Genomic DNA, 25,643 nt, shown 5'->3' on the forward strand with positions numbered 1-25,643 from the left:
GCTGGTGTTTGGATTCCTGTAAATCCCCAGTGTTGCAGGGTGCTTAAGAATTTTGTGATCACAGTTGTACTGTATTCCGGGCTGGGGGGAGGGGAGGAGAGCGAGAGAGAGCGAGGGGAGGAGAGAGAGAGCGCGAGAGAGAGCGAAGGGAGGGGAGGAGAGAGAGAGCGAGAGAGAGCGAGGGGAGGAGAGAGAGCGAGAGAGAGCGAAGGGAGGGGAGGGGAGCGAGAGCGAGAGCGAGAGAGAGCTTGGGCTATAGTATGCGGCAGCGTTGGGTATAAAAAAAAAAAAAAAAAAAAAAGGCCAAATTATGCGGTAACAAATGTATAAAAATCACAAAGTTGTATAAAACAATTATCAGTTATTGTATGGAAAGGCGAGGTGGTATGGCGCGACTTGAAAGCAGTAAACCTATTGGAAACCAATAAAGAAGAGGTTAATTGGGGCTAGACGGGCCCACGGTGCTACCAGGGACGTACCAATATGCTGGCTTTACTGTAAAAGGTCCTTGGTAGGTCTGCGCGGGCCATTGGTGTAAACTGTTAGCCCATTTTAAAGACGATGAAAGAAAGTAATGTACAGAGTTCACAGACTGTTCATGCGTGTGAGGGGGAAGGAGAACCTATGAAATGAAAGTTAGAATGGGCGCAGGAGAGTCATGCTTGAAAAAAAAAACATGGACCTAGTGATCATGCCCCGTTTCTGGCGTTGTGCAGGTTAGTCGGCCCTTGATGTTCTCAGAACCATCATCTTGAGATTGTTTAACCAAGTACATAGAAAATGGAATCCAAATATATGAGCATACATAACGCATTCTGCTATTGGCATAGAAGTAACAATTCTCCAAGATCAAAGAACCGATATGAATACTTCAACAGTATCACACTCCTCCAAAATTCCGGTATAATTTTATTCCCATCGACCCCTCCACATAAATAAATAAACCACACAATTTACATATGTCCAAATGCCGCACTCTCCATACAGGTCACAAGAGGAAGCTGGAGATAAAACGATTTAGTTTAGATTTATCATTTTAAAAGTTAGGTAGCTTTTTATGAGGATTTTGAAGCGTACTATTAAGACAATCTACTTTGGGTGTCATCTGAGTGAATTTGCAACAAGGAGGTACAAAACCAAGTGTTGCCATGGCATGCTGCGCTCAACTGCACTGAATAATGTACACAAGTATCAAAAATTGTAAGATTACCTGTAGGTTTCAACTGCCAGCACACCACAACTCCAAGCCTGGAATGCAAGATCTTCGTACACAAACAAATCTGAAGCTCAAATTTCATACTGAACAACAACTCCCCTAACCACATGGATGAGCCAAGATCATTTAAATGAACATTACAGGCAAAAAAATGAGTCATAAATGCAGTCACAGTACTGCCGGCAAAAGAGGAGAGAGTCACCATCACTCTTCTCAAGACCTCTTCCCTCTGTACAACCACTCAGTGGATTACATGTCCTCAGATAAAACTTCAGAGTACTGCATCTTTATCATCAGGGTTGTCCAACGCACAAGAAGAGTGAACAACTAAAAGGTTTTCGGAGTAACCACTATGTAAATGACTAAACTTTTAGATTTATTGCACACAAATTTATCTCAGATGGATATCCTGAAAATCATTTCTGGATCCCTCATAAAAGTTGAGTACAACTACTGTAGATCCAAATCCCTTGACATGATCTGCTGTAACTGTTAATCCTAGCATAGACAGAGAATGTTACCAAACACACCCCTAAACGTGATTTTATACACTGGATTTATTTGGGGGGGGGGGGGGGCGTAGATACCAGACATATGCCTTGACCCATGTCACACTGGGATAAACAAACCTCCTGAATTGTTGAGGTGTGGTGCATATGTAAACTGGTTATACTTTAGCTCCATTGCAGTTCCGCAAACTGTGTGTTTGCATGCAGTTATTTGCAGAAGGGCAACTTGACAGGTGGCAACGGTAGACTTCAAAGTGGCAAGTGTTTGAATGAAAATATTTAAAGTGTGCACCAAGGTAATATAAACAGCTGGGGAAAAAAACTAAGGAAAGAACCAGACCCTTGTGATGATACACTTGTATGTCACAGACTGTTTCCCAAAGCCATAAAAGTCTACTAGATCAAGAGCCAATAATCATGGGAAAACTTCATGGCTGTCTGGAAGGAAGGCGGTTATGGGGCAATAGGTTTTATTAAGTACAATAAAAAGCGGTTGAACGTATTTACAATTTCCTCCTCCTGACTGACCACCGATTCCCCATGCAAAAATACATAAGCAGATGATAATCAATGGCTGTCACTGGAAGCTTAACCAATCACTAGCAAACTATAAAAAATTTTTTTTTTCAAAAAGACAGCAGAAATACACCATTCCAAAAAGCACTCCGGACTGTCAAAATAAAACGGTGGCTGCCACCTCAGTTGAAACGGCAGTTTATGTATTACATTGAAAATGCAGTTTCAGATTCAAGAAAGGGAGCACAGAGGATGCCTCAAGGGACCATGTTTTATGTGTGACAGCCACATGCTTAACTAATCTAGCAGACCCCAGTTTACTGATCAGGTGTTTCACAATAAAGCTCCTAATATTTGATCCTTTTAACACACACTAAGCGGCACAGCAGAAGGATTCAGCAAGCATTAATGTTACTGGCATAGTGAACAGTCCACAATTAAAACAGCCTCATGGAGCTGCCAGCGAACATCCACTCGATCCCAAGTTTGCCACTGCAGACATGTCCGGAATATGAATTCCCAAGCCCAACTACAAGACAGGGTAGTATAAATTGTCTGGTGCGAGAGTGGATGTTGGAGTACAAGCTAAAAAATGCATAAATACATGAAGAAATAAATACCGCCTTCGGGTAAAGTCCGCGCTATATAAAAATGCATAAATACATGAATAAATAAATACCGCCTTCGGGTAAAGTCCGCGCTATATAAAAATGCATAAATACATAAATAAATACCGCCTTCGGGTAAAGTCTGCGCTATATAAAAATGCATAATTAAATAAATAAATACATACCGCAAAACATCCTCGTTACTCTGCCGGCCTGCGACCAGGAAGTCAGGCAGGCCGGCGCGACACCCGGAAACAGGAAGTAGGAGGGCGGGAGCCTACCCCGCCTCCCACGGAAGAGCCGCGATTGGAGCCGTGTAGGGAGCACCGGAGCAGGCAGGAGCCTACCCTGCGCCCCGGTGCCGAAGGAGGGAAGAAGAGTCCTGCTGCCGGGCCTTGCAGCTGAGGAGAGGAAGCCGGTGAGTGCGTTGCTGCGGGCGGGCGGGGGGGGGGGGAAGCATGTACGCGCGTGCGGGGGGGGCGGCATGTGTGTGCGCGTGTGTGTGTGTGTGTGTGTGTGCGGGCGTGTGTGTGTGTGTGTATGTGTCTTGGAGTGCGTGTGTGTGACTGTGGGGGGAAGGGGGTGTGTGTGTGTGAGCGAGTGTCTGTCTGCATGTGTGCGGCGCGGGACGCGACGTGCGCGTTCGCGCACACGAATCCAGCTACAAAAGCGCGCACACCCTACGGTCCGTCCTTCCCCCCAGAGTGATCGCTATTGGTCTCCAGCTGGATGCATCCTTAAGGATGCATTTCCAGCGAGACCCAAAAACGACTTGTGAATATTTTAGATTATGATAAAAAAAAAAAATGGTCGTTCCAGTAATCAGTTGTACGTATGTATATTAATTTTTAGAGCGCAATGGATATTCCAAATGAAGGGTCCCCAGCACTAAGATTCCACGCTAACTAGGAAACTGAGCTACACTACCAAAAGATAAGACAACATTAAAGTTGTCTAAAGGACCAGGTTTTTAACTTTTTTCGAAAGATTATTTCAGACTGCTCCTGCCTAAAATCTACCGGAGGGGAGTTTCACAATTTATCGTCCAGATAACTGAAAGAGTGACTTCCCCTCCCCCATTCGTGCTCTAGTGATCCTGGGAACAAGGGCCAGAGCAGCGCAGAGATCCTCAGACTACAAGTGGTGGTATTAAAGGATCGTCAGCATTGGTAGTTATATTGTTGTTCAATTTGTTAGTGGCCTAGCCTTGCTGGCGTAATATATTGGCATAACCCGTTTTTCTTTGAAACCTTTTGTTTTCATTGGCATGGCATGTAGGAGCTGCCAGTCTCCCACTACACTGGACCTTCGGCTATGTGCAGCAGTGAGTTGACACTGCAGCCTACTCACTGCAGGCAGCCATCTCCTATTACAACCTATAAACAGAACCTTTTAATTGTTTTTTTAGGTACTACAGTACCACACTGTGTCATGAACAACATTACCATAATTTATTTTCATAAATTCTTTTCAAAGACATGTCATCACTAGCAAGGACTACAGCTTCTAACAATAGCTCCGTGGAATCTTGCAACTTGGTGGCAGACTTCCTTGCCAAGAGGAAGGACGTAATGGGTGCTCTGATAGAGAAGGGACGTCTAACATAGGGAGGCAAACTGCTTGTGGTTTTGTTCTCCCCTCCTGTGACAGCCTCAAAAGGCATTGCCTCAAGCATTAAATCAGGCTCACCTAGGGACCCCACTACTCCTAAACTGTTGAGAGAGAGCCTGGAGGTCCAAGCATTTTACATCAGTCCCCTCCTTGAACTCTCTTTCGCTTCGGGAGTGGTTCCAAGAAGGTGGAAAGAAGCGGTTGCCCTTCCTATAAAAAAAGCAGAATGTAAGCATGAGTCAGTTGGAGAACCTGCTTCTGATTTCACTCCTGCCATATTTGGCAAAAATAGCTGGAAAAGTGGTCAATATCCAACTGATGGCCCATATTAATCAACACAACCTACCTCACTCTGCACAATCGGACTTTCGAGCGACTTACTCTACCGAATCAGCACTGCTCCTATCAACAAAAACCATCCGCAGACATGTAGATGAGGGCTATGCGTTCGCTCTGGTCCTCTTAGACCTAAGTGACGCATTCGACACTGTAGCCCACCCAGTACTCCTACAGCGCCTCAGGAAAGGCGGACTGGTGGAACGAGCCCTAGATTGGCTGAGGTCCTTTTCACAGGATCGTAGATTTCAGGTGTCTCAGCAACTTTAATATTCAAAGAGCATTGGGCTCCATACTTAGCCCCAATCTCTTTAATCTCTATATCGCCCCATTGGCAGAGATTATTGGGAAATTTGGCATCAGTGTCATGTCATATGCGGATGACACGCAACTGGTGGTGTCATTAGCACAATCCCACGTTGAGGCAGCCATCAATTTCTCTACTTGCCTACAAGAACTGGCATCTTAGATGTCGAACAACTGTTTAAAACTTAATGGCGATAAGACGGAGGTTCTAGTGGTAGGCAAAGCCCCTTCGGTTTGGTCCTCTTCATGGTGGCCTCAGACTTTGGGCCCTACTACATTCCGCAGTGAACAGGTTAATAACCTATGGATGTGGCTGGACATCAAGCTCTCTTTTGTGAGCCACACCAGACTGGTGGTGGGGAAGTGTTTTGGGGTAATGAGAGGACTTCGGAAAACCCTAGATGTACTTCCTGTGGCAGCTAGAAAAACCATGGTCCATGCTCTGGTAACCTCCCACTTGGAGTACGGTAATGCCCTTTATCTGGGGGCAAGTAGCAAGTGTATGAAAAGACTTCAATGCATCCAAAACGCAGCAGCCCGCCTCGTTCTGATGCTGCCCAGGAGAGCTTCCTCTAACAAGGCCCTGGCATCCCTTCACTGGCTTCCGGTGATGGAGAGAATACTCTTCAAAGCCCTGTATGTCAGTCACCGCTTCCTACAGAGAAAAGGGCCTACCTATCTACATGATATACTGTCCCCCTATACTCCGACCCGCCTTCTGAGATCCTGTGGGACAGGAAAGGTCAGAACTCCAGTCATTAAAAGCGCAAGAATGGGTGGTCGATCCTTCCGTTATCTGGCGGCTAAGCATTGGAATGACCTTCCTCTTGGTCTCCGGATGGAACCATCGGATATACTCTTTCGCAAAAAACTGAAAACTTGGCTTTTCCGTCCTTAGGTTCTCCTCTAGCTGGATCACAGTAGTACTGCTACGGACTAGTTTTTGCTGCTGCATCGCGGGGACACACTAGTGAGTGCAGCCATGCGCTTTATAAATTTGTTTATTAATATTTAACTTATGGGAAGGTCCATTTTGGACCCCCACCACTTGGACGTGGGGGTCTGGAGGAGCTTGCACTGCCCCCTTTTGTGCCCTTTATTATTTTTTTCGGGACTCAGGAACTGGATGCCCAAGTCCTGTAATGGTAGCAACAACATGTTTTCAGATATTATAGTTAGAAAACCAGATCATTTTAGTACTGCAGTACTCAAATGTCCAACAGGGAAAAGGCTCCTGCAGCAAGTATAGTATATATTTATTAATTTTCGGTACAGGGGGACTCCCGCGGGACTAACCATACACAAACCTCTAACTCTTTCCGAGTGTTAATATTACTTTCATGTCCAACTCCAGCCCACCTTTAAAGCCAATTTCTCAAAAATGGCTAATCGGATTTACAACAAATCACAAAAATCACTCTTTGTAAATTCAGTCTAATTTGGTGCAATTCCATTCTGCCACTTGTTTCTATATCTGAGAACAAACTTTCCAATGAGAATTAAAATTGGAAAGCACATTTTTGCGACTCCCCTTTTTTATTGCCCCCTCTTGACAGATAAGCACAAAAAACTTTCCATGAAGATTCCAAAGTCGATTAACTTTTTGTTTTGGGAAAGTGTCTTACAAATTCGTCACAGTGGCGAACTTACTAAATAAATAAAAAATGCCTTTCCTATGTGAAGTGTGACCTAATGATAACGAATATCTTACCCAACTAGAACTACACTGGTGTGAGAACCAGCAGTGTAATCTATTTATTTAAGTATGTATGTATACCCAAATACACACATGCATTTACTTAAAGAAATGCCATTGTGCTCCTAAGACTCCCCTTCCCTGCACAGTGATGTACAGAGCGCTGAAACTTTTCTGACACTCACCCCCGGTCACAGATCTGGGTTGAATCCATCATCGTTCTTTAGCTCACTTCGCCACCCCAGTTCAGACCCAGCCATATGCAAATCAGTCTAGACCCTGTTCCTCATGGGAACAGTCCAGCCCGAACTGCCAAGCCAGGTCTTCCCTGGACCGGAAACAAGCATCCTGGGACTGGTTTGGGGCCAACACCCCTCATCAGCCAGGCTAGCTTGAATCCAGTGAGCAATGGATCCACGTCTGGGCATACCCTGCCAACTTAGGGCTCTCCGCCCATCATCTCCTTGTGTTTGTTTGCCTACACAACATAAAAGTGACAGCAATAGCGGTCAATAATAATGAGTTTTCCGCCTCTGGGTTCCAAGTGGCATCATATACAACCTTAACTTCACTATGTCTTAATGTCACTAGAACACCTCGGTTATTCACTGCTGCCTTCTAAATTCTGTATAAAGTTATGATGGAATTGACTATGCATGTAGTCTAAATGGCTCAAACCTCACTTTGCTCCTGTCATCTGTGGTAATAATAAACCCTTCCAAATGTGGACAGCTATCCATCTACAATGCCATGTATAATTATAGAGAGATTCACAATGTAGACAGCTGAACTAGCACAGTCAAAAGCAGTCTATCAATTTATATAATATCTTAGCGGTAAGGGCTTTTTGGTTTGTAGCGAGGTGAAGGCAGGAATCGGAAATATACTAGATCAAATCTGCGAGGCAAAGAAGATGTGAACCAGTAATGAGTCATTTTGTTCAGCCTAGAAGACATGGAGCATGTCCGAGCTACCGAAGCAAGTAAAATGTTCCAGGAAGGAAGCCCAACCCTCCGATTACATTTCTATTCGGCTTGAAAGGAAATTGTGGGTTTTCTGCATTACCTAAGCAGGGGAGGATCTATTCTGGTGTCCTTACTAGCTAGTTGTTTTTCTGTCCGCGCTGGTGAATTAATGTTTTCGTGAGGCGTGGGATTCAAACTGGACCGGGGGCTGGAGAGCTGTACAATGTTTGTGGTGGCTTCTGTTTGGAGGATGAGGTGTGGCCCTTTGGCTTAATTCCTGACTTTGAAATCTTGAGCCATGGCTTAAAATCCCAGCTTTGGCAACTGACAAGAGAATTGTGAGATTCTAGACAAACTTTCACCGCTCGTCCTGCCTGCAACTGAAATATAGTGGAGACTATTCACAAAGGAATTTGAGTATGAAAATCAGTACTCCTGAAGTACCCTTTTATATATTACCAGTGCTTTAAATGGGCAGGTACTATTAGGTGCTCAGTGCCTGCACCTCTTTAATTTGGAAGGAATATCCCCAGCACTACTCTAATGCTTTCAATGAGAGAGTACTGGCACTTCTCAGCAGCAGAGGTACTATGGGACAAGGAGTACCTGCACTTCTATATCTCCATTTCAACCACTGCTAATTTTTACATGTATTCATGCATGAGCCCCAAACTTCCAAAACGGAAATAAAGAAGGAATATTTTGGGAACATTCATATACAATTAGTACAAATAGAAAGGACTGTGCACTCTTTCCACTTTTACTAATAGTGAGTTGGAGGTCTCAGGCTGATTCAGAAAGGCATGTAAGAGTACTCATATAGTACTCCTTCCAGTACTAATAAAATATTTTCTGAATAGCCTCAAGTATGTCTAATTAAAAGTGTGCTGTCTAATACAGTCCTATCCACATCTATCAGCCCACACTGCATCCCAAGTACACAGCTTGCGTTTGACATGCTCCTGCAGCCATCATAATAAATATTTTCTGTAAAGGTCTGTCTTGGATCTAGAACCACCCATAGGTGGACTACCAAAAATGAATAAGAGATGGCGCTTTGCTTGTCTAGTGTTCGTTTCTTAAGAGGAATATTTCCCTTATATACCCCTTTTTCTGTCCTAGTTGAGGTAACAATCCATGACAGAGAAAGTCACCAATAAATTGTCCCATAAATTGAAGTCTAATCCCAGATCTCTTCTTCTCATTCATGCTACAGCTGGAAGAAATTTCAAAAGCTTCACCAAAAGATGTCAGCGTAAAAACTTTCAGGGATAACTGTACGTCTGTGAATGGGCCAAGCTCCTCTCCACTACCTGAGAGTAGAAGCCATTCTCACTAAGTTTCCATTAGGGCTCATTGTGGTGATTACAGCTATGGGTTTTTTGAGCAACTGACTAGAACATTATTATAGACAGTCGCCACTTCCCTTTTAACCAAGGTGGGAGACAGGATTATTAAATTAGTTGCCCTGATCCTCCATCTCTTTGTTTTAACTTCCTTTTTATACACAACATCTCACTACACTTCTACACTATAGGGCCCCTTACACGCACTCACCCTTACACCAAGGATTAAAAGATCTCCACCAAAGAGCCCCCACTGAGAGTGCCCGTTGGATATTGCAGCGCCGACCCGACGAGAAGCATGCCCAATGATGAAGCATGACACCCAGCTGGCTGGGTGTTGTAGGAACGTTAGTACACCCAAATAAGACTAGGACTCAGGGTAGTGCCTTTGTAAGTTCTTTATTACCCGGAGCGCCGGGATTGCGTGACTCACTTGCGGAGCCGTCCAGCGCCACCTAAAATGTCCACCTTCCGGTTCCTCTCGGAACATCCGGTTCCGGCGCTAGCCCCAACAACTAGACCGTCACCACATATCTCCCTCCTTTATGCAATAACAATAACAACTAGATGAAACACTCTTACTTATAGTCCATATCGAAATCCTGGAACCTCTTGGGAGTTCTCACGATTCTTCCTGCTCTCGTTCTCACTCCTCCAACGACCTGCTCACCTTCCTGTGCACCAGGCTTGGTGCTCTCTCCTCGTGTCTCAGTTCCTTTACCTTTCCTTTCTTGTCTCTCCTCTTCACCTCCCTTCTTGCCTGTGTCCCATCCTATACTACTCTCTCCGCTGCTTCCTTCACGTTCGCTCTCTTGCTCCTCCACCTGCGGTGTCCCATCTTCAACTTGCTCTTGTCTCTCTCCTCGACGTTCCTCTTCCACTGTCTCGACATTCCTTTCATCACCTTCGCCAACTTCCTCCCTCCATCTCAGGATTTTGTTGCATTTAGCCATTCTATCCTGCGACCATACCTTGCCGTCACTGAGTAAGGCTGATCTGGCGTATGGCTCTAAAACTTGCAGAGGCGGAGTGAACTTGCTTTCTCCCTTCCTTCTCATGGTTGCTACCTTCACTCTCACCCAGTCACCTTTCTCTAGTGACACTCCTTGTACACTCCTTCTCTTGTTGAAATGTTCAGTATATGTCTCTTGCGCCCTTTCCAGATTCCTTCTTACCACGGCTGGCGACCATTTGCTCTGTATCACCATCTGTCTCCATGCGATGTTGTCCTTGGTGAACGGCTCTCTACCTCTCAGTATTTTGAAGGGGCTGTAGCCTGTGCTCCCTGGTGTGATGCGGTAGGCCCAAAGCATTTTGGGTAACTCCTTCTCCCAATCTAGTCCATCGTTTATAGCCACTTGGATTGTCCCCATAATCACTCGATTAAAACGTTCCACCTGACCATTTCCTGCGGGGTGGTATATGGGAGTGTGTTTGACCTCAATCCCATTTCTGGATGTGTAGGCTTCCCATTTGGTGGAGACAAACTGTGGTCCATTGTCGCACGTTATGACTTTAGGGATGCCTTCTTTTGTAAACACTGTGTTCAAGAACGATACCACCGCCTCAGTATCCACCGTGTCCCTTACTTCCACTTCCGGCCACTTGGAGTACCTGTCAATCAAGACTATGGCGTATTTCTGAATTCCTTAAATGTTCAGGATGGGTCCTATGATGTCGATAGACACCATCTTCCACGGTCCTCCAGGCACAGGAAACATCCCTAACTGTGGCCTTAACATAGTCTGGGATTTGTCCGCCTTGGAGCACGAGTCACACAGCCTCACATATCTCTTCACTTGGGCGTCGATAGCTGGCCACCAGTACGCCTGTCGGGCTAGGGCTTTGGTTTTTGTGATCCCCTGGTGTCCTTCATGTAGCAATGCCATCAGGTGTTCAATGAGTCCCTGTGGAGGAATGATTTTGTCACCTCTTTGCAGGAACATGGGGTCTTCCCCCAGTGACAGTTCGTCTCTAACTTCCCAATACCTCCTCAATGCCTCTTTAAGGTGCCTCTTCTCCGGCCATCCGTGCATGACATATCCTTTGATCACTTCCAAATCCTCATCCTGCTTGTAGGCCTCTGCCCACTCCTGCGCACTGATCACCCTCTCCATGTCCTGTACCGTCGCTACCATGTAGCCTTCCCATCCTGGTGCTTCCTGCTCGTGCGGCCCTTCCATGGCTGCCGCTCTGCTCAGGAAGTCGGCCACTTTGTTCTGGGGGCCTGGTATGTAATCCACCTCGTACACGAAGTCCAACAGCCTTAGTGTCATCTTGGCTACTCGTGGTGTTGCATGCGCGTGGCCATTTGACGTTAAGACTTTCATTAGAGGTTTATGGTCGGTGCGGACCAAAAACTTGGCTCCCCACAGGTATTGCCTGAAGCGTTCCATCGCCCATACCACCGCTAGCATCTCCTTTTCAATGACACTGAATCTTTCTTCAGTTGGAGCCAGGGCTCTGGACGCGAAGCAGACCGTAGATAGTTCGCCATTGTCGGCCCGTTGCATTAACACTGCCCCAAGGCCCCTGTCACTGGCATCAGTGGTGAGTATGGATTCTGCTGCAGTGTCAAATCCCTTGAGTGGAATGGCTCTACTCATCTCTTGTTTCAGGGCCTCAAACTCTTCCTGCTCGTCCTGACTCCACTTGAATCCATTCCTCTCTTTCAGCAATTGGCGTAGGCAGTGCGTCTTGGTGGCGAAATTGGGGATAAACTTACTATAAAATTCGGCCATGCCCAAAAACGACCGTACATCTTCCTTCTTCTCTGGGGGAGGGGCGTTCAGTATCGCCTCCATGTTGGTCCTCTTATGTTCTATTCCCTTTTCACTAACTTCATGGCCCAGGTAGGTAACGGACGACATGCCAAATTTGCACTTGGACCACTCTGCGGTGAGCCCACTTTCTTGCAACGTGCGTAGCACCACGTGCAGTTTCTCATTGTGTTCTTGCTTGGACTTCCCCATCATGAGGATGTCGTCTTGAAAAAACTGGACGCCTTCTACCTTGCGAAAGAGTCTGTGCATCAAGTTTTGAAATACAGCAGCCGCCGATGCCAGGCCGAAGGGCATCCTGACAAATTTGTAACACCCAAACGGTGTTATGAAGGAAGTAAGGTGGCTGCTGGAGGGGTGGAGTTTTACCTGATGGTAAGCTGATGACAGGTCCACCGTTGAGAACCACTTGGCTCCCTTTGTTTTGGCAAGCATCTCACTTATGCGTGGGAGTGAAAATTTGTCAATGAGGATGTTTTTGTTAAGTTCTCGGAGGTCTACACATAGCCTCACCTTCCCGTTAGGCTTTTGAGCGACCACTAAGGGTGACAACCATTCTGCACTCTATGGCCTGGATCACTCCACCTTTCTCTAACCGGTCAAGTTCCTCCTGTACCGCTTCTCTGCAGCGAAAAGGGATGTTGCGGACCTTGTGGATAACAGGCTGCGCTCCTTCCTTCAGCCTTATCATGTGTTTGAACTTGGCCAATTCACCTATCTGTCCGCTGAACACTTCAGGGTATTTTCTACGCCAGGCTTCCTCCTCCTGATCCTCCTTCATAACCATTAGCAACACTTTCTCAATCCCTCCTGGATTCAGCATGATTCCCAATGCTCCCTGATCTTTCCAGCTGAGTACCGAGGGACCCTTTTCCGCCACGTAGAGTTTGCAGTTGGCTTGGCGTCCCTTGAATTCAAAAAGCAACGGGCAATATCCTAACATTGGTATCCTCTGTCTGGTGTACGTGACAGGTCTCACGTCCATGGGACGTAGCTCCTCCTTCACTTTCGACCTAAAATTCTCTTCCCAGATCTGTTTTTGGCCAATCGTGATGGGGCTCCTGAGTCCGCTATCATTTCGATTGGCACTCCTCCTATGTGCATGTTGAGCTTTGGTTTGTCTGACTCCTTGCCTCCGACTTCCAGGACTTGGGCATCAATGTAGAGGAGTTCCTCAAGGTCTTCCTCCTCTGGCCGTGTTTCTTCCTCCTCTTGGTGTCCTTGGTGTATGTATTTGACAGTAGTTCCTTTGGGCTTCCGACGGCACACCTTCTCATAATACCGAAACACTCCGCAGAAAGCGCACTTAGCCCTAAATGCTGGACATGCTTTATCGTTGCCCAAATGCGATGTATTTCCACATCTGTAGCAACTTGGTCTCCCCCGTCTTCCTGTCTTCGGGGTTGCTCCGCCATGCTGCTGGTTCCTTCTGGTTTCTTGGGACTTGGGGATATCCTGTTGCCTGGGATTTTCTCCTTTGTTGTGTAGCATGACTCTACAAACTGTAGGTGTCCCTCCATTGTCCTTCCTGGCTGCTTGTGCGCACCTTTTGGACATCTCTGCCTTCTTTACCAAGGCCCACACCTCCTTCAGAGGGGCGTCGCCATTGACCCAGAGTTTTTCCTGCACGTGTGTACTTGTCGTGTGCATGATAATCTGATCCCTTATTAGCTCGTCGTGGAGGACGCCGAACTTGCATGTTAGTGCTAATTTCTCATATTCATCGACCGTCTCTCCACCTTCCTGCTTCCTCTGGAAAAAATTGTATCTGTCGATAGCCACGCATACCACTGGCCTGTAATGCGCGTCTAGGTCCTCTATGGCGTGTCTGAACACCTCAGTGTCGTTGGCATCTCTCGGTGTCTTGACGATGGTGTCATATACCCTCAGCCCTTCCGGACCTAGATTATGTAACAGTATTTTCCTTCTCCTCTGTTCTATGTAAGCAACTTCGCCTTCTTCTTCCAACGCCTCCAAATTGTTTTTGAAATACCTCTTCCAATCTTCCCACGGCATCGAGGGTTCACCTCTTTTGGGAAGGAAGGGCACCATGTGGGTGAGAGAAGTGGAAGGAGCCGCCATCTTGCCAGTGCCCCTCGGGCCTACCTGGGCGGGGACCGCGTTGTTGGGGCGGGCTGCCCGGAGCTTGTCTGGCGTCTGTGTTTTCCTCGCTCCCCTCTCTGCTGCTCACGCTGCCCGTGGCGCCTTCTGTGGCTTTGCTCGCCTGTGGTCTGCCCCTTTCCGCTTTGCCTGGCCCCTCACTGCGATCCTGCTGCTCCGCCAGCGTGCCTTGGCTCAAGGGTGCGCGTGCGTGTGGCTATGCTCACTCCTGCCTCCGTCAATGCCGAGGGGTTAGTCGCTGCGCCCCCCGTCTATCGTTTTCCGCCTTGGTGTCGACGGGCACTCCTCCTGGGCAGGGCTGTGATGGGTGACCGGACCGCGTGGGGCCGCTGTGCTCCGGAGCGTCACCATTACCTCGGTTGCGGGGGGGCCGCTGTGCCTTACGTCCTCTGCCGCGCTCAGGGAATTGGGCAAAATCACCTGGCCGGTGTGCACGTTCTGCCCGGTACTCTGTCTGTGTGGGTGTGCCCCCGTACCTTTCTCGTTCCTTCTCTTCGTTCGTTTCAGGTCCCACACTTTTTTTTTTTTAAGACTGCCTGCGTGTAGTCCAGATCCCGCCTCGTCGCCATTGTAGGAACGTTAGTACACCCAAATAAGACTAGGACTCAGGGTAGTGCCTTTGTAAGTTCTTTATTCCCCGGAGCGCCAGGATTGCGTGACTCACTTGCGGAGCCGTCCAGCGCCACCTAAAATGGCCGCCTTCCGGTTCCTCTCGGAACATCCGGTTCCGGCGCTAGCCCCAACAACTAGACCGTCATCACAGGTGTGTGAGGGCCCTAAATCCAAAAGGAGGAATTCCCCATCCTTCTTCCTGATAGACAGTCACTGGCACAATTCTTCCTAGTCACTTCTGGCCTCTTTAGGAACTGCATACTCCGTTATTTGAAAATGATTACAGCTATTTGTCATGTTTTCCCCAGTCTGCGGTAGGTGTAATCAATCTAACTTATTTGGGACATCCACTTGCACTAACTAACCACAGAGTGAAAAAAATGCTAACAAGACATAGTATTGAAATGTCCTTAAACCACTGCAAGATAACAAGCCAACGGGCAGGGTAGGCTAGTTTGCGCATGTCCTAATCACTTTCGGTCCAATGGGAACCAAGGTCCTCTAACAATCTCTGATCCCAGGTGGATTGCCCACATAGTGTCAGCGTGGTCACTTAATTAGCACCCAGTACCCTGTCCCATATCTATTTTCATGCCACTGACATGGAAGCCTTGCTCTGAGTGCCTCGGTGGGTAGTGGAGGACAGACTACAAGACTGCCCCCTAAACAACACAGTACTAGAGGAAAATGCCATACACAAGGGAATGCTATTACTGATGACAAGAAAGAAGCGAATCTTAACCTCATCGCTGCGGTGGCTATTCCGACGCAGCGCTAAGGGGGCGGGGGCCGCGCGGCGCGCCTATGCTGGTGACGGAACCGCTCTGTCACCAGCCGCGGTTGAGCTGTGCTCATGACGGAGCGGTTCCGTCATGGCCCCGCCCGCTTAATAGAACACGCCGCGCAGGCGCGAAATCAGCGCCGCGCAGGCGCATCGGGCGGGCAATGATGGAACCGCTCCGTCATCAGCACAGCGCCACCGCGGCTGATGACGTAGCGGTTCCGTCATCAGCACGGAAAGGGTTAAGCTTCTGCTCTGGTTGCTATGGAGCAGATGTACCAACATCCTGATTTGCGAATCCCAAATAGCGATTTTTTAGAAATCGCTATTTGAGATTAGCAAATAGGGATTTATGTAGAAAATCACATTTTTTTGCGATTTCTTATAATTCCTTAATTGCGATTAGCAAATTGCAAATCGCAATTAAGGCATATTTTCCCTTCATTTCTATGGGCCAGGAGGCCGTATAGGAAAGAATGGGAAGTTATTCTCAATTTGCGATTCGCAATTTGCTAATCGCAAATTGAGAATCATTTCAAGGGTGTCTTAAGGACACCCTGCTGCACCCCTGAAATTTACATGTGTGCGCATATGGCGCACATACATGTCCCAAGGGCATGCATGAGTGCCACATGGCACCTTTACAAATGCCAAAAAGTGCATTTGTAAAAGGAATTGCAAATTACCACCAACTACAAGTTGGTGGTAATTTGCGATTTCTTAATGTGAAATCGCAAAACTTGATTGCTTCTTACATAGCATTTAAGGAATCGCATTTTGCGATTCTTTAAATGCTTGCACAAATTTAAGGAATCGCAAATTTTGCGACGCGATTTTCTTCATACATCGCATTTGTCGATTTTTGTGTCGCATACGCTGCTTTTTTGCGAATCGCAGCGTTTGCGACAAAAAAAACGGATACATCTGCTCCTATATGTTTACTGGCCAGAGGTTCTTGGCATCGGAAGGCTACCTCTCCGTAAAACCCATGGTTTTTGCTTTTGTAGCGTGGAGATGTTTTCATATGTTTAACTGAAGTACCGCCCATGGCTGCTCTCTTGCAGTTCTGCTATATTTTGACGGGTACACACGGACCTTGAAACAAGGAGTACTTGTATAAATGTTGCTGTGGTTAAGAGCAACTTGTTTTCACATCGCTCTGACAGGAAAAATAAGGTTCAGCCGATTAACCACAAAAAAATGACGGTTAGCTTATTTTGTATACAGCTGTTAACAACCATCTCAGGACCACTGGGCCGAAAGATTCCGGTTTACAAGAAATTAATTCAGCCCTGCAGCCTTGTCGTGCAATGCAGAACTCCAGACTCGGCCTGGTTACCATCATCTGGCACCTATTAATACCCGTTTACGGGCAGCATGCCTGTGCCACCACAGAGAGAAAAACAAACATGGTGCCTCACAAAGGGAGGATTGTCTTGCCTCAGACTCCAGGACGGTTCTAGAGATTTTCGAACTGGCGATTCCACACATGCTCTGGAGTTCCAAAAAGCTGTAACCTCAGCAGACATCCCTGCAAAATGACAGCAAAGGGTTCAAGGCACAGAGAGGGAACGGTATACAACCTTTACCACGCAACTTTTACCACGACCTACCTTTACCACGCAACTTTTACAACGCAGGACCCTTTACCACGCATACCATTACAACGCTGGTATTTACAACGCAGGTACCTTTATTTATTTATTTATCGATTTGTATAGCGCCTGGTGACCCAAGGGCATCCCCGCGCTGTAAAAAGGCTGATATCCATTGAGGGAAGGGAAGGGAGGAGGGACATTTATTTCGGGAATAGGTGCGTTTTCAGTTTTTTGCGAAAAACCAGGTAACTGGATTCCAGTCTGAGGGTGCGTGGGAGGGAGTTCCATCCCATGGCCGCTTGAACCGAGAATCGTCGTCCTCCTGTGCGTGTCCTTTTGAATTTGGGGATGTTGGCTAAGTGCTCATTCTCCGAACGGAGGGATCTGGATGCTTTGTACCACGCATTTTTTACAACGCAGGATCCTTTACCACGCAGACCATTACAACGCTGGTATTTACAACGCAGGTACTATTACAACGCATACCATTACAACGTAAGTACTGGTAAGTATATCATTTTATTTAAAATATTTTAGGTTTGGGTTTTGGGTAAATGGGTATTTTTAGGGTTCAGGGTCAGTTTTCAGTTTTTGGGTAAAGGGGTATTTTTAGGGTTCAGGGTCAGTTTTCAGTTTTTGGGGTACAGGGGTATTTTTAGGGTTCAGGGTCAGTTTTCAGTTTTTGGGGTGCAGGGGTATTTTTAGGGTTCAGGGTCAGTTTTCAGTTTTTGGGGTACAGGGGTATTTTTAGGGTTCAGGGCTGGGTTTGGGTTTTGGGGTTCAGGGGTATTTTTAGGTTTTAGGGCTGGGTTTGGGTTACAGGGGTATTTTTAACATATATATTTAAAAAGTAATAAATAAATATTAATATAAATAATTAAAATATTAAATATTACAATAATAATTTATTAATTTAAAAAAATATTAATAATTAAATTATTTTACCATATTATTTACTTACCTATAATTACGTTGTAATGGTATGCGTTGTAATTGTACCTGCGTTGTAAATACCAGCGTTGTAATGGTCTGCGTGGTAAAGGATCCTGCGTTGTAAAAAATGCGTGGTAATGGTCTGCGTGGTAAAAGACCGCGTGGTAACGTCATATATCCGAGGGAACTCACTGCCCACTAGCACAAACAGCTGCATGGCATGTTCTGAACGGTCTTTGTCACTTCTCCAGGAAATGCCATCAACGTTGGCACCAGTGTTGTGAAAAGCATGTACATAGCACACATTCTGCCATTAGTATAGCTTTGCAGCTCTTTAGTACATTTGTGACCTAGTTTCGAGCATTCCATGGCAGAGTCCTATGGCATGTGGCCCACAGTGCACTAATGGTTCACGTTTTGTTGTTTAATAATTAGATTCGCTGTAAATTTGTAGGGTGTCGGCCTAGGTCTGGCACATGTGCCAGATCTGTGCTGGACACAAGCACAAGGACACAGACATCCTTCCACGATCAAAATTGGTTCCTTACGAGAAACACTAGCCAGGGTGGGTTGAAGGAGGGTACTTGATGCACGGCATCTCTTGGGTTGTTCAAGTGTAGCCGGTAGGGCGCCAAAATATTCCACATATAATTCTCACCATCTCTACTATCGGAAGGAAGACCTTCCATTATAGGAAATTCTATTCTCCATGACTATGGAAGTGCCTTCCCAGTGTGTTCTAGTGGTTTGAGTGGTCTGCCATTTATTGAAGTATTATCCTTCTACCCGTGTCTGGTACTCTTTTGTAACATGCACACGTCATTTTTCTCTTTTAACACACAGTTTGCTACCTCTCACATTTTGTTTGCTTTAGACACTGGCACAAGTGCCACCATTGCCTACGTAACGTTTGTTCTTGTGCTTGAGTGTCCTCCATGTATTCCAGTATTATACCTCTACTTGTACTTTGTACGCCTTTGTAACTTGCACACATGTCACGTTTTTCCTCCTGTAGTGCACCGTTTGCTACCTCTTGTATTTTGTTTGCTCACAATTGTCACTTTTACCTCATGTAACTTAACGTTTGCTTTTGTAATTTGTACTCATGTAATTTTCTCCTCATGTATCATTAACGTTGTGAAGCGCTCTGACATCTTTGGGTAAAGTCTGCGCTATATAAAAACGCATAAAAATAAAATAAAAAATCTCTTCAGAATTTGAAAAAGGCTGAGATTACGACGATCTAATCCGAGCCATTTCACAAACACTGACTAACGTATGTACCAAGAAACCCATTGTTAGACGGCTGCCCCTGGAGCCACCAGCTGGAGTGTCAAGAAAGTAGGAATATTTTTCAGCAGCATCTTTACCCTTTTGGCGACACAGCAACCATCGTTGGAGGAGGTATGACACTCAAGAGGGCAGTTCACGATATGGGAGCAAGGAAGGGTGTGAGCAGAGAGAAAAGATGTGCTCCATTCTAATCTGTATACAGCTGTACAACTTTTGATAGCCATAACCACAGCATAAATCTAAAAAATTCAACCCAAATCTTGACGTCACTTTAGCAGTGCCAACCCGATTCTCTACCTTCAATTCCAATCAAGCATCCCTCTCCTGGGTCTTGGCTTACTCTGGCCCATCCTCAATGTGGAAAGGCCTCAAAATACCTGGAAATGGAGCCTGACATTTTGCCATATGTGACATAAGCGTTATAAATCATACTGTGGTGTGTGGCTTTTGTTTTATTGTACATTTTTTTGCCCCTTGCCACTTATTTTGTTTTGCATGTTCTGAAGGCTGAGAGTTGTCAGTTCTGGAGTCTTAAAGCAACTTTCAGTTCTTGGAAGTCTGTGTGCATCTCTGGAGCTGGCAGGTCCCGTCCTCTGGTCGTGGCCTCATTTATCGCAATAAACTCACTAGTGAACTAGCAGCGGCCTCCTCATCTTTCCGGTGCTACACCCACGCACTTCCACTGAAGCAGTGACAAGCCTCAGCTTGAGGTGAATTCAAAAAGCTGCCAGGTACATCAAAAGTGCGAGCTTCACTCATATCGAGAACAATCACTCCGCCGACAGAAGTAGGGCAAGCGTCCACACACAATGTGTAATGCAGGAGCATAACACACTTCCCACACACTGCACAGGCAGCAGCAGAGCAAGCTTCGGTCACATCAAACCTAAAATATATGCATCATTTGTAGCTGCAATGCATGCTTCAAAATACAGTTGCAGCGGAATGAGCAGCAGTGCAAGCTTCTCAGACACAGGAGAGGTCAGTCTGCTGCAGGGAAAAATCTCACAGCTACAGGCACAGTGCAGGAAGCGTCATTGCAAACTATCCTCACACAAATCAGGTAAAACACAGGCAGCATCATTGCAAGCTTCACTCACACACATCAGGTAAGAGCAGGGCCAGCACCAATGCAGACCGCACTTAAGTGTATATTCAGTACATCACATGCGTCAATATGGAAAGCTTCCTTCACGTAGAGAAGAGGGGCTCTAGAAGCAGCAGTGTACGATTCTATAGTACAAGCTATACACACCTAACTCCTAGTAATTCAACCTATGTTGTGTTGTGTTATGCAGATCTGTAGAGCGCACTATCACCCGGGAGGGTATCCTGGCATTGAGCAGGTGTGAGTCAACCGCAAAGAAGCGGTGAAATCTTGGAATGATTTTGGCTGAACATAGAAGATTAATCTCAACAATACCCAATAACACTGGACAAACAACTAACTTTGGGTTCCGGAACAGTGTGCTGCCTGGAGTACAGTGCTTCGATGCCTTTTCCCAGGTAATAGGTGCTTTATAAATGCAATTACAGTGCAAAATACAGTGCTTAAGGAAACACACACACTCCTACTGTGCAGCATGGACATCAGCAATGTGTGTTTCCATACATCTGCTGCCTGGCCAGCAGCACACGCTCCCCTCACACAGCCGGGCAGCAGTAGAGCAAGCTTCCCTCACACACAAAGCTAGGTGAATTCAGACTCCCCTTGTACACAAAAGGGGTTCACCACAAGCACTGATACAGTCAAGCCACTCTAACACACAGTGCCTTCTAATCTTCCTAAATCAGCCTGTGTGGCAAGGAAATAATAAATCTCAGCCATTTCCGCCCCTCAAAGAGATGAAATGCCTTTTCTGAGGGAAGTGGTGCGGCTTCCTCTCCCGTGCCCAAGCTTTGGCATTCCGCCAGGCACGAACACATGAAAACATGTCAAACCAACCTGGGATTTTACCCTCGGTAAAAAAAAAAGAAAAAAAAGCGCCAGTCGCCCATGATTTATTTTACCCACCACCTTGTCGGGGGCCAATGGAATAATAAGGGTTGTTGTTTCCTGTGGCGGCGGCTACTGCCAAGGCGAGGGGTTGGAAGAACTGTAAATGACAAGTTACTCTCGAGCTCATCAGAAGAATGAGTGGAAATGGAGTTGGGCTCAGGAACAGGGCTGGACGGCCCAAGAGGGCACAGGCTGCGGACCAGAGAGCTGCCTTAAAGGGTGGTCGTTAGCCGTCCACCCAGCTTACAACCCTGTGGGAACACACACAGACACTTGGCACACACCTAAACACTTTAATGCTCCTGCAGTCCTCCTGGAAGCGGATGGACTCAGTGCAATGTGGCGCCGGTAGGAAGACACCCAAGGCTGGTTTGAGCCCCCCATGGCTCTCTCCAGTGTGAGAGGTGTGCTTTTCTATTTATTCATTTTATTTATTTTATGCGATTTTCTATAGCGCGAACATTACCCGAAGGTGTCAGAGCGCTTTACAAAAGAGCTAGTTGCGATACATAAAGATTTAGGATTACATGAGTTACATAAAAGATACAAACAGGAACAAAATTGCAAATGTACAAGTTGTAAAGTCACACAGGGAAGAGATACAAATAGAAAAAAAATTGCAAATGTACAAGTTGTAAAGTCACTTTTGCGGACGACTTCGCTCACTGTGTTAACTTTCGAGGCCACTTGCGAAGTCTCTCCCTTACCCCAGGCCTCTGCTGCGCATGAACCCACTACGCTTTCTTAGTACTACAGAGGAGAGGTGCAAGTAGCACACTGGGGAGCCAGCTGCGAAGACATGGAGCCACAGAACTTTCTTTGAGCGAACACGGCATTTCAACTCACCAGAAACACGCGATAGTTAAGCCGGAGTACAAGGGGTCGAGAGACTGATTCGGGGAGCAGTTTTGAGGCGCCCGAGCGCAGGTCTTGCTGCAGTCTGAGCCTCTGGGACCCCTCGCGTGCTCAGCGCGCGCGTCCTGCTCCCCCTTCGCCGAGCCCCCTGCTCTCCCTATAGGAACAGCCGCCCTCGCATTGGTCGCAGGCACCACCAGCCTCCGGTGTGCTGCTGGTGAAGGAGGAGCTTCGATTTTTGATCTCAGCCCTCTCCCCTTGAAACCACTCCTCTTTTATGCTCTTTAAATGACTGACAGAATTTGGCATTCCCCCAATGAAAGCTCTTGCGGTTTGAGTATCTGCCATTTATTGCAGTATTATCCTGTGTTTGGTACTCTTTTGTAACACACACGTCACTTTTCTCTTGTAACATACTGGTTGCTACCTCTCACATTTTGTTTGCTTTATTTATTTATTTATGCATTTTTATATAGCGCGGACTTTACCTGAAGGTGTCAGAGCGCTTCAGAATAGGAACAGAACTGATACATGAGAACATTACAAGTGAACAAATTACAAAAGCAAACGTTACATTACATGAGGCAAAAGTGACCATCGTGTTTTGAGTGTCTGCCATTTATTGCAGTATTATACCTCTACTTGTACGTTGTACGCCTTTGTAACTTACACACATGCCACTTTTTCCTCCTGTAATGTACCGTTTGCTACCTCTTGAATTTTGTTTGCTCACAATTCTCACTTTTGCCTCAAGTAACTTAACGTTTGCTTTTGTAATTGTCTCTCATGTAATTTTCTCCTCATGTATCATTACTGTACCTATTGTAAAGCTCTCCGACACCTCCGGGTAAAGTTCGCGCTACATAAAAACGCATAAAATAAATAATAAAAATAAAATTTACATGAGCACCAGTTAACATTAGTGGGGCAGAAAACACCAACTCACTCGTAATCGGGACCCAACTCGACTGAAACATGGGAACAGGTAAAAACATTGCTCAGCCCCGGGGTGAAGCTGGGGACCAAACGAGCTCATTGACCCAGCCAGGACAAAATGGCCCGCATTGGTGGACCAGGTCAGACTTGGTTAGAAATTCGATATTTCGGTATTCTGAAGGGCCCATAAAATTGTACATACACTTGGGGGTATAATACACAGGTATCTCGTTTCAACCAATCCCTGTTGCAATGCCGTCTACAACCACAACTTCATATGCAAAATCTCTCGTGGCAATGAGATGAGTAGGCATCAGCTTTATCTAAAGCTACGTGAGTCTGGGTTTTATCAGAAGTAGTGTAAGTGTAGGCATTATGGAGAGCTGAGCATGTTTGGAAGCATAGACTGGTGAGTGAGTCTGGGATTTAGTAACCTAGCGAGTGAGCTCTGGGCTTCAATAACTTAGTGAGTGTCGTGAGGTCTTTACCAGTTTTTAATGAGCGTGGAGCTCATTAGAACTAAGAGAGAGTGCACTTTTAAAGAGCTAAGTCTGCAAAACCTGAGTGAGTCAGTGATTACTGAGAGCTGAGTAATTCTGGGCTTTTCAAGAGCTGAATGAATGTGGTTTTATTGGCAATAGTCACAAGGACATATGACAGTTACAGAATCACTTGCACTGGTATAACATAGGATATGATGTCATCGGGGTCAGAGGTCACACTTGAGTTGATCACTTTGTATTCCGGGTCTTACGAAGGCTGTCTCTTCTGATGGCACTGATCACACTTGAATATCCACCTCCACCATTACACCTGAGGTTAGCAAGCGCGCGCCTTGTCCTTCTGACTCGGATGCAGCCCCACCAGCAGGATGCAGACAAAGACGACTCAGGTACAAATACATAGTCACAAAACAAGCACACATTAAGATCAATTGTGAGCCAAGTACAAACAAAAGGGTCACAGAAAAGAGGTTGCACACTTCTGTCACACAAGAATCAGGCACAGGGTCATGTAGCAGGAAGCCACTTACCAGGCTCACATAAAAAAGCAGCCAAACACGGTTTCCAGAAGAGTCATTCACAAACAAACAGGGTCCCAGAGCAGGCAGCAACGCATCAGTGTATTTAGAATTAAACGGTGCATACGAGAGTCAAGCACAAATAGATAGGGCAACAGCCCAGGTAATTACACTCCAGGGCCAGAAGTGGTGTAACACAAAAGGATGCCCCCTGCAGCACGTGGTGAAGAGCCCTTTAGTCTCCCATTATTCAAGATATTCAAGGATCTTGGGCTGAACGTCGCCCCTAAAAGGGAAGGGGGGCTACTGCACATCAGGGGCTGCAGGTCTCTGCATTACACCCTGATGGTCTAACAAGGGTCAGGTACATACTGAACGTCAAACTTTAAGGGTGTACATTAGAAGACATTCGCTCCAGCATTTGTAGTATCTCATTTTCTGTGTTTGCATTTCTTACCCTGTATATTCTCTGATGTTGCTTTGATCATGAGGTTACTGCTTACATTAAGTGCAGCCTAGTGCTCTTTATATATTCATTTGTAGTAGGCCTCCAGGACAGTGCTTAATGTGCAAACAAATACATGCCAGGACCCTCGCCAGGAGGCCGATGAAGCCTGCACAAAACATTGCCCCTGCCAGCGAGGCCAATGACAGTACCAGCACAAATACTAACCTTCACACTCCTAAAAGTGTGACTATTCTGAATATTCCAGGCCCCCAAAGCTATAAGAATGGCATGGGCGGCAGCAGGGGCGTAACACAGGCCCACGCATCCGCCGCAGTGCGGGGGGGCCCTCAAGCTCAAGGGGGCCCCCTCAGCACTGCACTTCGGCCTGAGAGCTCCTAATAGAGTCCGGAGGGGGCCCCTCCACGTACCTGGCAGGGGGGCCCCCTCAATTATCGTTACTCCACTGGGCGGCAGGTAATAGTCGTTTTTAATATATATGGATTCATAAACAACTGCTATTGTGCTCATTTCTAAATTAGCACAGTGCCACCATGTGACACTCCTTCACAAGTGCCTGTGTTGTCAATTAAGTGCCGGTGCCGAGCACCGAAAACCACTGGCTCACATTAAGCACTGCTTCCGGCATTAACTTAAACTTCCAGCCCTTGAGCTGATTAGTTGTACTTGATGAAGCAGTAGTCTTTTGGTAGCCTACCAGCAGATAGACTGTTTGCCTACCCTAGTGCTTACCAAAGTACCTATTACGGGACTATTTCACATGCAATTAATGCTGTTTGTTCTATAGTTTTGCATCTTCCGATTATATGCTATCTCAAAATTCCTCCTTTGTATTCCCAAAACCTACATGAAAAACTCTCCTTCCCTTTTCTCACTAGTGACCCTCACCTTATTTTCCATCCTCTGCATGCCTCATCTTTCTAAACACAGCCTATATTAAGTGAAATGCCTGTTTTACTTAATTTTCTGTGATGTCTAAGTTGTTTCTTAGATATTGCAAGTGGACAGGAAAGCCATTTTGAGTACATGCCCTGGACACTAGTGTTTACGAGTTCCCCAGCTACATGATGGCTTCACTGAAACTAGAGATGTTTGGTATCAAACATCTTATATTATTAAACATGCACTGTCCAGTGATT

The 25,643-nt window shown here is 46.2% G+C and overlaps 1 protein-coding gene across 3 annotated transcripts in view; it reads right to left on the reverse strand.

The window, feature by feature from the left end:
* P2RY11 (purinergic receptor P2Y11) overlaps nucleotides 1-25,643 on the reverse strand; it is a 152,533-nt gene that overhangs the window by 18,630 nt on the left and 108,260 nt on the right. The window contains exon 1 of one of the 3 annotated variants that reach the window (XM_078639924.1): nucleotides 22,073-22,316. The exons of the other annotated variants lie outside the window; for them this stretch is intronic. The gene's annotated coding sequence lies outside the window, so the exon portion shown is untranslated. Of the gene's footprint in view, nucleotides 1-22,072; nucleotides 22,317-25,643 lie in introns of those variants that run through there. 3 annotated transcript variants of the gene reach the window in all.

Source organism: Lissotriton helveticus, chromosome 1_1, assembly GCF_964261635.1.
Source record: "Lissotriton helveticus chromosome 1_1, aLisHel1.1, whole genome shotgun sequence".
Classification (NCBI taxonomy): domain Eukaryota; kingdom Metazoa; phylum Chordata; class Amphibia; order Caudata; family Salamandridae; genus Lissotriton; species Lissotriton helveticus.